The sequence below is a fragment of the Xenopus laevis genome, chromosome 2S, assembly GCF_017654675.1.
Source record: "Xenopus laevis strain J_2021 chromosome 2S, Xenopus_laevis_v10.1, whole genome shotgun sequence".
Taxonomy (NCBI): Eukaryota; Metazoa; Chordata; class Amphibia; order Anura; family Pipidae; genus Xenopus; species Xenopus laevis.
Window position 1 is genome coordinate 118,776,282 of NC_054374.1, and position 19,509 is coordinate 118,795,790.

Consider the following 19,509-nt stretch of genomic DNA (forward strand, 5'->3'; position numbering starts at 1 on the left):
AGCTGCCTGGTAGATCTAAGAACAACACTCAATCGTAAAAACCCATGTCCCACTGAGACTCCTTCAGTTACATTGAGAAGGAGAAACAGCAGCCTGCCAAAAAGCATTACTCTCCTGAAGTGCAGGCACAAGTCACATGACATGGGGCAGCTGGGAAATTGACAAAATGTCTAGCCCCGTGTCAGATTTAAAAATTGAATATAAAAAAATCTGTTTGCTCTTTTGAGAAATGGATTTCAGTGCAGAATTCTGCTGGAGCAGCACTATTAACTGATTCATTTTGAAAAAAAATTTTTTTCCCATGACAGTATCCCTTTAAGGTTGAAAAATAGATTTTTTTTTACCATTTGGCCTTCTGGATTCACCTGGAATGATAATTGTATACCTTCTTTTAACTCTCAGGTTATTATTCTTATTATTATTGTAACCTCTATTTCGGCTCAATAACTTAGAGATGCTTAGAGATAATGCACACACCCAGGTATGGAGCAATCGCCAGAAGTCCATCTTCTTCACTTGCTACACAAAATGGCGGTGATGACCTCACATCCGGGAAACACCCATGGTCAACTCACGCCAGATATTCACTTGCTACCAAATGTACATGTGCGAGACTTAAATAACATGCAGTAACTGCAGCCAATGGAAGTAGCGGGCAAGAACCCAAACCCAAGGCCAATTACTTTGCACCTTTTATGAAAGGAACAAACACCTTTCTCTACTGCATCTGGCAGTGTCTGTGCTTCTCAATAAATATAAAGAAACATACATCAGCAGCTTGATCTTCGAGCCCCATGACCTTGGGGTCAAAAATGTAACCTCTATTTCGGCTCAATTGCTGCCTTTCCGGACTAGTACCAGTAGAACAATGGTTACAATGGACTCTTACCCAGAGTGGGCCTTCACAAAGTAAAAGAGGAAGGTGAGGGAGCAAGTACACCTCTCTTGCTGCAATACAGAAAAATAAAGTCAGAGTGTGCCAGAGGTCCTTGCAAACATCAAAACAGAAAGTGTTTATTAAACATCCACAGGGTTTACTTGCAGCACAGTTTCTCAGAGGCCAGTGGTACAGGCAACATCACATGCAGAGCATAACACAAGCTGACACTCCACTGCAGACAGACAAGGCAGGAATCTCACTTTACCTCTGCGACACACCCTGTAGTATCCTGGATCACCTCAGGGAAATCCTAAATCCCCTTAACCCTCTCCACTTAGATCCCTACACTACAGGCAATATGGCCTGAGAGAGATACCGCCAAAACTGCCCATCCTATGTTGGAGCTTAGAACTGCTCTTTTTAGCTCACCCCTAACTGACTTAGCTTCCTAGAGTGTCCTGGTATGGGAGCTATACCTGCCACCAGGCCTGGACTGAGAATTAAAATAGGCCCTGCCATTTCAGATACACAGAGGCCCAAACAGCCCCCTACCAGCCCACTAAATGCTGACTTTCTATGGCACCTTATAGCAGCCCCTCTGGCATTTGCCAGAACCCACAGATTGCCAGTCCGGGCCTGCCTGCCACTAATTCCTTATTCACTACGCCCTGTCCCCCGACTTTATCTGGGCCCAGTCCCAAAGCAGACATCCACCCTGTTCCTAAGGTGGAAGGCAAAGAGGAAGTTCACGCCGTTCCCAGCACTATATCAAAGTGAGGCAGGAAGTGGTCACTACCTACTACCTACTAACCAATAGCATCCATATGCAAATGAATGTACTTAGATCCATGTCCTTCAGCCCAGCATCTAAGGGAACTGAACCTGTTAACCCTATGGGTCCTTGGGTACTATTGGGGCTTGAGACTGCCTTAGCTAGGCATCTCTTACTTAGACTACTAGAGCACTGTCATAATACTTTGCTCTGACACCTTTTTTTCCCTCACTCACTGGTCCCCTTTCTAGACCAACATTCTTTTGGGATATTTGTATTTTTAGTTTTAAGTATCCTTTCCATTCATTGCAAAGTACATCAAAATACCCCTGATGACAAGTCACATGACCTGAAATGAGTAGGGAGCTGCTTACAACCACATCAGTGCTTGCTGATAATATAAGCGAAAACTTTGATTCCCATAACTAACATACCTGAAGGACAGCAGGACCTGAAAAGTACAGGTGCACAGTGCAGGAGAAATATTACATATTGGCTATGTTTGCAGGACTCACAATAACTGCTGATAAGTCTGCTAATTAATGTCCGCATTCAATGTAACCTGATGAAGCAGCTTGTTTCCTGCACACCAGGGGTAAAAGCCATTTGCCTGATATTCTCTTTTACAATTACACTTTTAAGTAGTATTTTAATGAATTCATTTTTTCTAAATGTTTTTTTCTAACATACACTATTGAAGCTCAACATTTGTTCTTTTGTTTTGTCTATATAGTATTTGGGGGCCTTGTGCCTCAGAAGGGCTGAGCTGCCAGATCCCTTTAAAGGAGCTCACCACTGCCAGAGACAGTACTAGAAACAATACAGGTTTACACATGATTGCAAAGTCTATCTCCTTTCAAATACTGACCTCCCCAGTATATAGGATAAATATCCTATCTTTGTAATACCCTAACACTATCAAACCACTGTGGATTCAGGAGGCATTCAAGCACAAAGAAGGGCACAATTTTGGGGTTGAGATCATCTATATGTATCACATGCGTGGGTGTGCTATGGAAGTATAGTTGTAGTGTAATATAGGTGAATTCAGCTGCAGTATGCCTCCATTGGTCTATGAGTAACTCCCTGCAACTCTCAGAAACTTACAGCCCCTTATATTACTTTTGGTTCTTTTCACCCTGGAGAAGTTCCAGCCCAATAGTTCAAGAAGCACCAGGCAGTTGAATTTATAAAATCCTTGTTTTATTGGATACATTTAAAATCATTTACATCACCCACAAGAGTTTCTTCTGGTGCTCCTGAAATTGCAGTGTTGTTATACAAGGTCGTCTGAATCCAGAGTCTTGGTCACATGCCAGCACAGGGAGTCTGTCTGTCCCATGGCGTGGAAGTGGGTGAGTGTTCTCATCTTAACTTTGTTTGTGCAATAGTTCAAGAAGGAAACACCTGCTAAAGTTTGGAACTGAAACACTGTGGTAAATGATCAGGATCACAAATGTATTTTGTAGTAATAAATAATGAACCACCCCTTTAAGGAAACATCCAAGACACTGCCATTTAGTGCAAAACTTGCATTTATATTATTTTTGCTAAAGTGCATAACCTTGAATTTATCAGCATAGAACCTTGTTTTCCAGTTTGCTGCCCACTTTTCCAGTTTAGACAAATCACTCTGCAAAGTGGCAGCATCCTGCATGGAACCTATAGTTCTGCACAATTTTGTATCATCAGCAAATATAGAAAAAGGAAGATTATTTCATACTTACCGAGATCTTCCTTTCCTAGACGTACTCCATGTCAGTACGTTACGGGATAGCCCCTCCTCCCTGCTCCAATTAGAAGGAACCTCCCCAAGCCTTTAAAAGGCCACCACACCCACCTACCGGCGTCTTTGTAACAAGCTCTTAAATTACCGGAAAAGAAAGGGCGGGTGTACTGACATGGAGTACGTCTAGGAAAGGAAGATCTCGGTAAGTATGAAATAATCTTCCTTTTTCCCTAGACGTACTCCATGTCAGTACGTTACGGGACATAGCAAGTTAACGTTATCCCATGGGAGGGAATATGCTTTAAGAAGAAACTGTAATAAGGAAAGGAGTATCTCTGACTAGATAGTCCACCATCATGCAAACTCCTTACCTTAATATAGAGAGTCCAGGTGAAAACCCCAGAATAAGTTCACCAGGCTAAGAATAGAGCTATAGTATAGCATATACTATAGAGAAAGAGAGAGAGAGCGCGAGAGAGAGATGTTAGCCCACTGAGAGTGAGGAACAAGTTAGCTCACTAACCACCACTTCACCCTCCAGAAGAGAGAGAGAGGAAGACAGTCCTGTAAAAGGCGAATTCAGCAAGCTGAAATACTTACTCTCCTACTCACCAAAAAGCATTCATCACATGTATGCCTAATTTCAGTGCACATTGCAAGGTACCTGTAAGAAACACTTGGTAGGAGTAAGAACCCAAAACAGACACAATATAGAAATGATCTGCTTAGGATATATCCATAAATGTAGGATATCCAATGTACCCTCAGGTACCCAAGGCCAGTACCATAAATATCTTCATATCAGAATGCATGTTAGTCAGGACTGTTCTAACAGAAAGCAGATCCTAAAGATCGGAGACAAGGGCACCTGAGAAAATAATTGGGATTAGAATTCCTTACCCTGTGTAAGGTCCTGTGATGAGGCAGACTCAATTAACTGTAAAGAGTTGAGCAACTACAGTACCTAAGAAAGAGCCCCTGTTGGTTGACCCAACCTAGTACTCTGAGAGGTATAACTGAATACCCCTAAGGTTACAGATCCCAATAACCACAGTGCAACTAAAGGACTAATTCCAAGATTTATGGAGGCAGATTATAAGCCCTGGATAAATGTTTATAGTCACCCACAAACCTGTGTTCTCTCTACCCATAAGGGACCCACTTAGATGTGGAATCAACTATACTACATATTTAATCGTTGAGGCTGACCTTGGAACTGGAGGGACACTATGGATGTTCCAGTAAGTGTCAGAAGGGCCTCTGATCTACTAGAGTAATGCTGGGTCATATATATCAGGAGTAGCACAGGAATGTGAATCCGAGAACAAACCAGGATAATAGGAGTGTTGTATCTGGAAATTACCTGGACATTGAGCTCTGTGCGAATGTTTCAGACACAATTTTCAGCAGGTGTAAATGTAATCCCCCTAGCATAGGGAATAATGTGACAGACATGGTCAAAACAGACAAAAAAAAATACTTCCAAGCCTCCCATTTGAAGCTAGACAAACCTGTAGGACAGATACATAAACTATCCTTAATTCATTCTCAATGAAATTAATGACTGGAAGTGGTAAGAGATTACACTCTACTGTAATGACTGCAACCGTCCCACTTAAGGGAAGACTATGATCCTGCTCAGAAGAGCCAAGTACATTTTCGGCCGAAGCAATAGGATAAGTAGCAACTGCAGTATGTAACTGTGAGGAGGAAAGATCCAAAACTGCTGGTGTTCCAAGAGGGCACAGACATAGAGAGGGAAAATAATTAACGCTCCTAGGATGCCTCCATCTGCTGTCCAATCAGTTACCTATCTGGTGTGGAAGAACAGCCGGCCCTGTATTCTAAAAAACCACTAACTAGGGGTTTGAGAATTGAAGAAAAAATAAATAAATAAATAAAATAAATGGGCCCAAAATAAGTGCCTTCTGGACACAGAGCCTTAAGTCACAAAGCCGTTTTGATGATAGTATAAGGTAGTATAAGCAGAATATCCCTATCCTGGGCCAGACTTGAACAGAGGTCATCTCTATGGACTAACAAGACACTTTGGAGGACTCCTATAGCCTGAAAACCCTTGGTTTGAAATATATACCTTATGCAAATTCCCAGTGGCCTGATATGTATGTGTACCCTGTCTCTATAGACACCCTGTATTGGCAGATAAAATGTCCCCTCTATCCTGACATTAAGAATATCAGTAGAAATAGTATAGGAATAACACTGGGTAGTGGCTCCCCTCTCTAATTTGTAGGAGGCACCAAGGAGTCACCCTAAAAAACGGTAGAAATACATCTGGGGATCCTTCAGCCAAGCATAGAGAACTGTATACCTTGTTCTTCCTTAAACCTATGAATATGGAATTTCCACAGGTTGCACCCCTCGAAACTAGCCAGATGTCCTGGCTGCTATAGTGAAATTTATGGATGAAGAGTTCAAGTACTGATTGTTCCAGGAATCTTCAAAAATACTATATGTTGCATAAAAATATAGGTTTATTGAGCCAACGTTTCTGGTTCCAAAAAAGAACCCATCCCAAGGACACAAATCATATATAGATATCTGTGCAAACATATATACACACTCATATACATGCCTTAATAATAAAATATATGCACCTGCCTATGGCCTCTTATAGATGCAAACATATATGTTGCTTGGTAGACCAGTTGTATTATGGAGTTTATCCATTTATTGAGCATTTGTTCTGAAGGCAGTAGAATCCCCCTGCAGGATGTGGGCCATGGTGCAAGCATATATTAAAATATGTGATAATAATATGTACCTCGGTCAGAGTCCTAAGCTCCTGGTAGAGCACAGTACCCGACCCCAGAGCTCGAGCTGCGTGGGTAGTAATAGACTGCACAATTGACTGGGCAAAGCAATTATCTGGTCCTCCATTCGTTCAGGCAGTGATCGGTGATACAAGGCTGCTGAATCTGGAAAAATTTACATTCAATGGTCCCAAAAGTAGTACATACCTGTGGTTATTGTTAACCCAGCAATCCTTATGACAGACAGGCTTCAGAACTCCTGTAGTACTTATCAAGACAAAGTTAAGCTTACCTGCCATCGGGAAAAAATATTGCCTAGTGTTTAATTTATTAAGCCATATCTTATCCCAGGAGCAATGCCATAAAATGAAAAGACCTTCATATGTAGGTATTCCTATCAGTACTCATCTGGATTAAACCTGAATGTACCCCAGAAACAATTACAACCCCATGTAATGCATAGTTTAGGTTAGCTGCAGTCAGAGCAAACCTATATCAGACCTTCATAGCCACCCAGTCCAGTGATGTACATCTATTAGAGCTACTGGTTCAAGGTGAGTAATAATTAGAGCATATCATACTGCAGAGAATAGGAGCATACAGATATGATCACAGCAACATGTAATACATAAAATATTAGCTACTGCTTAGGGCAAGCGTAAATCTGGTCCTAGCCGTTCCCAGGCCTGTGCTTTACATACCTTAGGGCTACCTATTCCAGGTGAGCCATAGCCAGGGTATATACTGCAGAAGAAAATATAAGCACAGATTCAATCACAGTAACATGAAATACATAGTTTATATGAGCTGCTGCTTAGGGCAAGCATATCTCAGGGCCTAGCAACTCAAAAGGCCTGTGCTCTACATCCATTAGGGCTACTTGTTCCATGAGAGAAATAGCCAAATCGTAAACTGCAGAAAACATGTAATACATAGTTAGGTTAGCTGCTGCTTATAGCAAGCATGTATCAGGACCTAGCAGCAAGACAGATCTGTGCTCTACATATCGCAGGGCTACGTGTTCTTTGTGAGCAATAGCCAGAGCATAAGCTGTATAACAAAATAGTAGCACAGGTACAATCACAGCAATATGAAATACATAGTTAGATTAGCTGCTGCTTCGAGCAAGCATGTCTCAGGGCCTAGCAGCCAGCCAGACCTGTGCTCTACATCCTGTAGGGCCACGTTTTACCTGTGAGCAATAGCCAGAGCTTAAGCTGTAGAACAAAATAGGAGCACAGGTACAATCACGGAAACATGAGGTCCATAGTTTAGATTAGCTGCTGTATAGAGCAAGCTTATATCGGGCCCTAGCATTCAGCCAGACCTTTGCTCGACCTCCATTATGGCTACCTTTTCTATGTGAGCAATAGCCAAAACATAGAATGCAGAACAAAAATAGCGCAATACATATTATGGATTATCTGATGTTTATAGCAAGTATATATCAGAGCCTAGCAGCCCCCCCAGCCCAGTGATCCATATTCAATAGGGCTACTGGTGTCCTATTTGTAAATGGCTTGTGCTTTCAGGCAGGAAACAATCATAACCAGGCACAGTGCAGATAAGCATATGAATATATAGCATGCAAGCAGTTAGTTAGACTTTAGTACACTGCAGAACAGCATATGGACACACTCCTTACCTGCTGCTCATTATGCAAGGCTGGAAGCTGACCCTTTAATGTCACAAATTCCAGGACACTCTATTGTTAACAGGAAAACAGGCCTCACAAGTTTACTGACAACAGCAGGACTTACCTGAGGCTGCAGCTTCCTCGCTTGCTGAGTTAGAGAGTGGGCGGAGCCATCTCCACTTGCTTTAGCTGGACCTGATTATACTCAGCTGGTGTCTGCACTCAGTGGGGGGTTGATTATACTCAGCTGGTGTCTGTATAGGCAGGGAACCCAAAGCAACTGCGTGGGTTATACTGAGGCAAATTGGATAATTAGTGTTGGTGCTTCCTGCACAGGCCCAAGTTTGCTATAATATGAAGCCTATAGCGAAACTTTTTTATATTTTTTATTTTTTTATTATTATTTTAACTACCTCCACCTTAGGAAAGTCTGTTGAGGGAGGCAGTTGGCCATGACCTGCCCCCATTAAAACAAAAATAAAACAAAGGTAACAGGGGGCAGTAAGGTTCAGGCCCCTAACTAATTAGCCTAAATTAACTGCCACCTCCCTCGCCCATTCGTAAAAATGGGGTGTAGGGGCCACATACACCAGTGCCGCCTGAGGCCCTCTGGGCAGGTCGGGAGGGCACACGAATGGGGGGACAAGCACCTGCCACCCAATGCTCTTGATAGCAATACAGGAAGGCAACTGAAATACAGGCAGACAAGGAGTAGCAAACATTGCACCTCAGTGCCTTACCTGATTCAGGAGCTGAAGTTCAGAAGACTCCAGGTCTGAGGTAGTGTGCTGGGGGGAAAAAAGGTCCCATGGACCAAAACCCCTGTCCCTAGGACGCCTTCCGGGCAGGCCTAATGCTTTCCTAGGCATAAAAAGAGAAAAACAAAAATTTGCTTCTAATGATTGAGGCCTTTGTTCAGAGAACAAAGCCAAGAGCATAAGAGAAGGAAAAAAAAGACGCCGGTAGGTGGGTGTGGTGACCTTTTAAAGGCTTGGGGAGGTTCCTTCTAATTGGAGCAGGGAGGAGGGGCTATCCCGTAACGTACTGACATGGAGTACGTCTAGGGAAACAGCACTTTCAATGCCCACCTCCAGGTCATTAATTATATATATATATATATATATATATATATATATATAGAGAGAGAGAGAGAGAGAGAGAGAGAGAGAGAGAGAGAGAGAGAGAGAGAGAGAGAGAGAGAGAGAGAGAGAGAGAGAGAGAGAGAGAGAGAGAGAGAGAGAGAGAGAGAGAGAGAGAGAGAGAGAGAGAGAGAATAAAGTACCCCCTCTTGTAAATTATAAGGAGTTTCATGACCATATTATTTATTATAATACACAAGTTTTAGTGTCATGTGACACAAATGACATCACTACTCACCATTTATAACTGATGACATCAGTACTCCATTTAATAAATACCATTTATAAGGATATCATTTACAAGATATTCATGGCTTTTGTGTATTATATAGTGAATAAAGAAACCTATTGTAAAATATAAGGATATTCTAAGCCCCTGAGAAGTTCCATAACCACATAAAAGCACGAGGCCAAAGGCCATGGAACTCCGAGGTTACTTATAATATCCTCATATTTTCCAACAAGGGGTACTTTGTTTATTATAATACACAAGTTTTAGTAAGTCATGTGACAAAAATTACATCACTACTCACCATTTATAACTGAATACATCACTAGTCTAATTATATAAGGATATAATTTACAGGATATTCATATCTTTTGTGTATTATATATATATATATATATATATATATATATATATATATATATATATATATATATATATATATAGATATATATATATAGATATATATATATATATATATATATAGTCAACTACAAGAGGTCCTCTGCACTCAACCCATTATCAATATATTTAAGACAGACATTTTGTGCATACTGCTACTAAAAAATGCCTTACCCTTTAAACAAAACAGGGATTGTTTGTCCATATATTGCAATTTATTTAAGCTGGCCAACTACGTCAAAGTCATCCCATATCTGGCCAGTCCTACGCTTAATTTTCATCTGATTCATTAAGAATTCAATTGCTTAATTATACATTTTACAAAGGGACTAAGTTTTACCTGCAACTTACTAGCTGCTTTCAAAGTAAAACTCCCAAACTTTGCTGCCCTTTTATTAGACACCAGTGGGATCACCTGACTATAGCTGGGAGGGGTGGGAGCTACAACATGGAGCTGGTCACTGCTCCTGTATAACTATAACAAACAAGGGAAAGTTGTGCTCACCACTATTTTTTAAAACCATTAGGCGGGGGTGCAATGAGGGTGTGACCACAAAATACATATAGTCAACTACAAGAGGTCCTCTGCACTCAACCCATTATCAATATATTTAAGACAGACATTTTATATATATAATTTATTATACTGAATATTAATATTTGATATTAAAACAAATTTATAGTTATTATTTATATTTTAATAAACTAAACAATGGATCTCCCCCCACTCTCATTTTACTTTCTTCTACTGCCACAAAATAAAGAAATCAATTTTTTACAGTTCTTTGCACATTTTCATAAACAAATCCAATTACTGTTTTTCAAAGGAAAATTTGGCACACGGATTGAATTTCAAACTATCTTTTAATTGCATCAGTTTTTGTTAAGGATCTGTAATTGGTAATCTTCACCATCTTTCTGTTAATAACATTGCCTGAAATACACAGAGCTAAGCGGGTTAATCATTTTCCATCAAATACCTTCATTCAGTCATATAAATATATCATGGTTCTATCTGTTTATGGTGTATTTAAAATATTTGGATCTAAAGAAAAAAAGATTAGCATTATAGTTAAAATAATCCTTAGCTAAATGGGTGTTGTTGAGTTGTATCATTGGATAGAGTACTGGCATACTGCGCACATAGGGACAATGAGTCTTGGAGAATCAGTGCCTAAACAGACGAAAACAACTTGCCTCTCTTGAGATATAGGTGACAATGTTGTAAAACATTATACTGTAGTCATATCAATAATACTTTGCAATCTGCTAAAGATGTGTTTTGCCAGCCTGAACCAGTCTAAACTCGAGTAAACCCATGTGTCCCAAGGTTTTAAACTGGCAAACACCTCACTAAAATCCAGCCCACCCTGAGAGTGGGACAGGGAGTGAGGATAATGGGTTCTTAGTAAACCTATCACCATTTATGGATGAATGATTTGAAGTGGTGACTATGTCCCCATGTTTGACCAATGTTTGACCAATGGTTGGTGGTGATCTCCTCAAACAAGGAACCCAGAAGAGTGATGATTATACTTCCCTGCCCATCCTTGTCCACCCAATAACATTGCAAAAGGTGCCAGGTAACTTCCTGATTAGGTGTACACATGTAATTGTATGAGCTGTATTGTCTGAGTGAATAAAATACTAAAATCAGGGGCCAGGATGCTGTAGTAGAAGCTAAAGGTGGCCATAGACTCAAAGATCCGCTCGTTTGGCGACTTCGCCAAACGAGCGGATCTTTCCCCGAAATGCCACTAATGGCCTGGCTATATTGGGGGTAATGCGAACGTTCGGCCATATGGCCGAACGATCTAATTACGATGCGTCAAGGGGCTCCGACGGGTCGGTCGGTTAAAAATCAAACCTTCCTGATCGATATCGTGGCCAGATATCGATCGGGAAGACCCGTCGGAAGCCCCCATACACGGGCAGATAAGCTGTCAAATTGGTCCAAACTACCGATATCGGCAGCTTTATCGCCCATGTATGGCCACCTTAAGAGAGGAGCGCAGAAGCTTAATTCTGCTCAGTCACAGATACATCTTCTACATTTTTAATCCTAAATACTGTATCTTGACACCAATTTCCTTTAATTCCTTTTTGGCAGTATGAGAATAATTTTGTTATATACACTTTTAAAGAGATTCTGAGCATAGTGAGTGGGTGGCTCAGATGTTTGCAGTTGCTGCCTGCAACTGCAAACATCCACGATGAGGCCCAGCTCCACTCTGAACAGCTCCCGCGCCGCAGGGACTCTACAGACATGCCGATGAGCCAGCAATCCACACACATGGAAACCACGCTCCCTGATGCATCAGCCGCTTCACATGCTGTCAATACAACATGAGACAGAACCAAGGAGGAGAAATCCAGCGCCGCACAATGGATGGTCGCCATGTCGCCTTTTCTGTAGAGGACAGGAAGTTGAGTTTCGGTAAGTTATTTCTTAATAAAGGCTTTGCTATTTTAAAGTTTTATTTGTCTTGATGTTTATTTTTTCATGTATACTAAATGGTCCTTTAACTGGAATTTTTGTAAATATATGTTGTACTAGCTATATCTTTGGCATAACACTAAGAATACGAATCTGAATTCATGCATTTCTAATCAAATGTTGTATTGAAGTTTAGTCATTTAACAATTAAATTCAGTAAAAGAATACTTTTTGTATAAACATTGCATCAAAGGGAAAATTAAAGGGGTGATGTAGCATAACTAAACCCCCCCCTAACTTGTAGACATTAACAAATAACATACAGTGCTGGTTTTGCTTTGGGCTAAAAAATACTATTTTTCAAAATGTCCCCTTTATTTGCTTCAGTTCCCTATCAAGTCAGCCTAGCTGCTGATTAGTTGGACTAGTAGAGTTTTTGCATGCATTTCCAATATATCAGCTTGAAGCAATACTTTTGTTCACGTAATGTCTGGAATTACTGGGAATCGGACCCTGGTATTTGTGTTTAGACACTCCTGCCCTATTCTCCTTTGCCTTTGGGGGTTATAGAGCTTATACTGGACACTTCACTGAAGAGACTCACAGTAAGGTTTCCTGCAGCACAATTACCTCTTCCTGCCTCATTAATTAATTAACTAATGAATGCATTGCTGATTCAGCAATCAAGGCCCTTTAGAGGCCTGTGCAATGGAACATTTGGGATCATCTGAGCTCCTGAACCTGATCTTACCTCTGACTTGTGTGATTCCTGGTCCTTGTGTCTCCTGCCTGGTTTCATGTCCGCTATCTGTTCACATCTGATACCTGATTTATGTGGATTCCCTGGTTCTGACCTCTGGCCTGTAATTCAAACTTGCTCATCTGCTGCCTGCCATTTAACCTCAGCCTGCCTTTCGGATCTCGCCTGTCTGCCGCCAGCCCTGACCAGCTTGCCTGTTTCCAGACATTGCCCTTCTACATTGTTAGCCTCACCACAGGCCTGCATTTGGTACTTTGTTTTGATTATTTTCTTATTTGCTAATTAAATCTATTCTCTTCACCTTACCATGGCTTCTGATAATTCTTGAGCTATTCATGGGCATTCAAGGGCATTTCTGGGGTTACTTAGCATATCGGAGCCTGCCCAGTGGTTTCTCACCACTGAAAATAGGTCTCCTTTTAAGCACCAAAGTTTAAGGGGCATATTTGTTATGCTGTGTAAAAAATAGCAGGAAAATACATCACACATTGCCAGACTTCGCCATATAAAATATAGACGAATATTTTGTATGCGTTTTATTCTTAGAGTGACTTCCATTGGAAGCAATATAAGCCTTTTACACCATTTTTTTCTACAAATTTAGTTTAACACAGCATAATAAATATACCCCTATATGTCATTCATCCTAGACATGTTGTATTAATTAGTTACTAAACAAAAGTCTCTCCTAACCCCTTTACCATATCTTTGCCATGTGATGTATGCTTTCTGCATTTCACTGTCCATGAGTGAACATTGTCTCACTGTTCAAAAAACAAGAGCTTGGCAATATGAATGCATCAAGCTGGGCATTATTGTTGGTGGTATTGTCTATGAAGATTTTCATTTATCCTGGTTATGATATTCAGTATCTAGTAGAAATAAGTCAAAAGTCAATATTGGTGGTGGGAGATTTCTTTAGAACAGGGCTCGCTGGGAGATTTCTTTAGAACAGGGCTCGCTGGGAGACTTCATGGGGCCCATTTACTTAGCTCGAGTTAAGGATTAGAAGAAAAAATACTTCGAATTTCGAATGGTCGAATATGGCTACTTCGACCATCGAATAGGCTACTTCGACCTTCGACTACGACTTCGACTTCGAATCGAATGATTCAAAGTAAAAATCGATCGACTATTCGACCATTCGATAGTCGAAGTACTGTTTCTTTAAAAAAAACTTCGTCCCCCTAGTTCACCACCTAAAACCTACCGAGGCCAATGTTAGCCTATGGGGAAGGTCCCCATAGGCTTCGTAACAATTTTCTGATCGAAGGAAAATCCTTTGATCGATGTATTAAAATCCTTCGAATCGAGGATTTAATGGTTCAATCGAACCATTATTCCTTCAATCGTTGTATCGTAGGAATAGCGATAAATCCTTCAACTTCGATATTTGAAGTCGAAGGATTTCAATTCGGCAGTCGAATATCGAGGGTTAATTAACCCTCGATATTCGACCCTAGGTAAATCTGCCCCCATGTGTTATTTGTGTCATTCTGTACAGAACATTGCAGATAGTGATACCCAGTGATACCTGTTGGTTCAAAAAAATCTGATGTCAGTAGAGATGACATGGGGGGGCTCCCCTACTTGCACTTCCAGCCATGAATGCTTTTCTGGTCTCTGCAGAGTACACCGAGCTCTTCACCAGAGCTAGCTACATCATATAAAGTTATGCTCTAATTCAGAGAGAAATTAGTATTAAAAACTATATTTTACTGATACTGTAATTAGTACAAAATGGGTGACATGACTACAAGTGCAGCTGAGATCACACTAAGTTGGCTGCAGTCAGTTGTGCAAACAATGGTACTGTATTTTCATCACCATGTGTTCTTGTACTAATGTAAAGTTCTGCAAGGGGTCACTAAAATATTTTATTACAGTATTTTGACATCTACTGTACTCTTAACATCCAATCATTTTCTATGACCAAATAAAAAAAGATGAAATAATAGGTTTGTTTTGAAACAAGTACGTAACAGGCACAAGGTTCTTAAAGCAAGTAAGAAGCTTTACAAGGTATTCAGTTAAATGTGAAGCCTGAAAGGCAGAAATGGCTTGTATTTATGTAATTTAGTTGCTGTGCTAGTGGAAGATTAATGAATAGTAGTGCTTTGTGGCAGTTGTGTAGAGATTCAGGATATAGCAAACTATCTACCATCTGTTCAACATGTATCTTATAGCTCTTTTAAGGAAAACATTGAGCAGCAGGAGATAACCAGATGGATAGTTTTTAAATATTAATAATGTGCTTTTTTTGTCAAAAGATGGAAATATTGAGGATCAGTGATATGAGCTGTTTTAAATACTTCAGCTTGACATATTCAAAAGGTAATCATTTGTCTTAAATTAAGGTAACTTGAAATATAAAATTGTAGCCATGCTCCACACTCCATCAGCACATTTCTGGCAATTTTATTAATTGATATTAATATTATTAGTGAACTATTAATACATTATTCTTATTATTGTATGTATGTAAAATGTGCCTTAAATTTAAATTGGAATACTCGATTTGCATATTCAAGTTTTATGAACATTTTTAAAAAGGCATTACCTGATAACATTTTTTGTAAATTATGTTATCAGCCAGAATTGCAGCATCGTTGCTTTTGCCAGGGCAGATTCTAACTCTAATTCTAACTCTCGATGCCGTCCTGGGGGGACAGCATTGAGAGTTAATTTCCAGTTTCAGAACCAGAAATTTGGCTCTTAAGGCTACCAGGAGCCGCTTTTTGCCGGTCCTAGTAACTTGCTCAATGCTGAGCCAAGTTTTTCAACTCACCATCCCTAATTGTTGCCGGTAACTCAAAATGAACACAATTGTGCTTACAGTAAAATGAGCAGCATCATTGCCCTACACTAGCAGCTGTACCCCAATGTGTGCTTTGGATGAGACCTTAATTCTCAGGGAGTAAGCCCTAGCAATGGTGTTGAGGCAGGGTGTAGTACAACTGTAACAGTCAATAATTAGGCGCCAGTGGTTCTTGAACGCTTAACCATAGAACAGATTTAATGAAGCACAAGAGTAGGAGTTCAAACAGATATAAGCAGGAACATAAAACAACAGTGTATAGGCATATATTCACAAGTACTATTGGTCAGTATAAGTTCCCGCAGGAATGATATCATCATCAGCATTTGCAAAGGTACACCCTGCTTTCAGCCTTTTCCCTAAACAGAGCAAACTCTAACACTTAGTCCCTAATCTGAGAAATTGGTACCCGATATCATAATCCCACTCACACTCCTCGGTGGAGCCTCAGATACTCAGCTAAATCACCTATCACTCCTAGAGTGATCTATGAAAGTGAGCTAGTCTATGCTTACTAGACCTGACCTGTTTAGGTTCAACTTCACCCTTCCTGCTTGCTCATGTAAAGGGATTAACAAAATGGACCCTGAACACAAGTGTGCTCAGTTTATATACTGTCACACAATGCCACCTAGTGGCTAAACCTGGGATAATTAGGAGTCAGGTTTTGACCCAAGAAATTGGATCTAACTCCTGTATAACTAAGGGGCCCTTAAGTGACCAGACTTTAGGGGAGTATAAATGGGGAATACATGTATCAGTCCCCTACACTTGCAATCAATGTAAATCAGATGCAACTGCACTGAAGGTTTTCACTATAATTTCCACTGTCTGGTGTGAAAGTGACGCATGATGCTGTGAGAACCCTGAAGCTGCCATTTGATCTGGTGCACCAAAACTCAATTAAACAGGAGGCAAAGCAGCCACGGGCCGGCCTGCCATGTTGAGGAATTCATGCAGGCTGAAGTCTGTGCGCATAAAGAGAAGGAAGAGCTGTAGCACAGATAATCATGATTTTTATGAAAAAGGTACAGCATTTTTAATGGAAGTATATTGACAATAGGTTTATTTAATATCCTAAAATAAAGAGAGCTTTTGCACAATTGCAATAATAATACAGTAGAATCCCCATTTTACATATTTCAGGGCATCAGAAAAAAATGGTGTATAATCCAGAAAAAATGTAAAATCAGGGAAATGTATTATGCATAATATATAGGTGGGACCACAAAACAACAATGTAAAATTAGGGAACACAAAATCAGGGGGTGTAAATTGAGTTTATAGAAAACAATAGAAAACAAAACAAATGTCAATGATAAATAAATATGGATAAAAACATATATTCTGCAATTATAAAAATGGTAGTTTCTAGTTCTGAATCTTTTTCATTCTTTATAACCAAGATGAGCTATTCTCCTGTTGTTGTCATATCAAGCTAATGGATTTACTGTTGTGGAAACCAGATGCCCCTTTTATGATGACAATAGTTCACTTGCATTGTCCTCTTTTGGTTTTTGGAAATGTGCCTGCTCCAGATGGTTTTCCTGTTGTGTATTGGCATTTACCCAAATTATATTGTGCATTTATTTAAAAAAACAACAACTTTGCAACAAAATGACTTCTTTTTTTCTATGGCACTAAAAAAGTTGCAAATGTCACAACATTTGATGGGACAGATTTAAACACACACACATTTATTTATATATTATAAAAAAAAGTAGCATACAAACTGATTGTGTTACCATTTACCCTTACCATCAAACAACTGCATTTCTTGATTCATGTTTAATTAGTGCTGAGCAGGTTTCTAAACCCCTTTTTTATTTTCATAAAATTGCATAGTAAAATGACCATGTAGTGGTATTCTTTGCATTCCCAAGCATTCTTATATCAGTCTGTCTGCTCTGTTGTTTCTAAATATTGCAGTGATGCAAAAATTAGGTTTTTGATAAGGTTATTGATTAATGATCTATGTATAGTTTCCAAATCCCAGTCCCTTCCTTCCTCAGTCCCTTCCCCAATGATGTCTCCAGAGAGAAAGGAAATATCCATATACTAACCAATTCATCTATGATGTGGGCCATTTTACAGAGGTTGCTGAAGCTTGGTTGGTAAAGAAAAATGTAGCTTTATTTCTCTAAAGCAGAAGGTAAAAGTGTTAAACAGCTTAATACAGCATGGTATCAGAAAAGCAGAGCAGTCTTTCCACAGGTCTTTTCTTGCAGAGAGCCAAGACCACATTGACTTTTTCTGACTGGGAGTGGCCTTTTAGATCCAAGGCTCCCAGCATGCTTTGTGGTTCATTGACATCATACATTTTTAAATAAACAAATATTCAGTTTCAACAGTAATTATAATTTTCACAAGAACATGTACATTTTCTGCGCAAATTACAACATAAAAGGTAAAAAGAAAACTTTAAACAAAGTTTAAGTTCCCAGCTATGCTAGTGTCTGAGCACAGCTGCCATTCAGTTGCCATCATTAGGACATGCTGCTGTGTAAACCCAGAGCAGTGAACAATTTGGAAAACTCAGGTAAAACTAGTTTAAACTTTAAGGGGCAGATTCATCAAGGGTCGAAGTGAATTTGAGGGAATTTTCGAAGTAAAAAAATTATAAGTAATTTTTTGGATACTTCGACCATCGAATAGGATACTACGACTTCGAATTTACTTTGACTTAGATTTGAAGTAAAAATCGTTCAACTATTTGACCATTCGATAATCGAAGTACTGTCGCTTTAAAAAAACTTTGACTTCAATACTTTGCCAATTTAAACCTGCCGAATTGCTGTTTAGCCTATGAGGGACCTCCTGGGTGTTTTGCTAAGTCGAAAGATTTTTTGGGAAAATCGTACGATCGTATGATAAAATCGTTCGATTCAAAGTACGATCGGAATACGATCGTACAATGTATAAAATCCTCCGACTTCTATTTGATGGTCGAATTTTGAATTTTTTTTTTACTTCGAAATTCGACCCTTGATAAATCTGCCCCCTAGTGTTTAAATGTAGCATTTCAGATTTGCAAACAGCAGGTTTTCACATGGCTTTTAACCCTGTTGTTGCCATGTTGGATTCAGGAAAATAAATGGGTTTTATTGGTGAGAATGGTGTAGGGCTGACATGAGAAGTAATGGAAAGGAGATTGTTTTTGTTTGTACTGGCTAGCAGAGGTAGAAAAGACAGAAATTAGAGTAAGAACTGTCCTCCACATATATCTCAAAAATATTTGGGACCTCAAAGAGTAGCTCACTGAAGCAAAAAGCCAGAAAATAACTCCATTTAATATTTGCCATTTGAATATTTGACACACACTCCTCACATTAGTAAACAAACTGCTAAATGTTGTAGGCTATCACATATGCATACCATGCAAATCCTACATCCCTCATTTATCTTAGACATATACAGATGAAGCAATGTTACTGAAGCATGTAAAACATCACTGTATTCCAGTCATTTTCAAGGCCACATATGACATGTGAGTAGGCAGATAGACTGCATGGTTTATATTGTTAACAAAACAATATAAACCAAAATGAAAATGGGTTAACAAAATAAAAATCTTCTATGTAGTGTGTTACCTTTTAAGTTTCAGTAAGGCTGTAATCTTAACATTTGCACAGGAGATACAGTACATACAGTTGTGGTACCTGTTATCCAGAATGTTTGGGATTTAGTTTTTGTGTGAGATAGACAGGAGTACAAAAATAATGGAAAGAAATACTTATTTATTATTATATGTTGCTTTCTAAAGAGGAAAATACTAAAAGAGCTCAGTGCCAATATCTTACTCTAATCCAAGGCATTCCCACATTGGCATAGTAGAGTACAATTTTCTGATTTACTCCAGTGTGCATGCATTAGAGTAAGTCTGCCCTAGGGATGCCTGGGAAGGGTAAGTAAAATGGTGGATAATTTTTTAGCTCA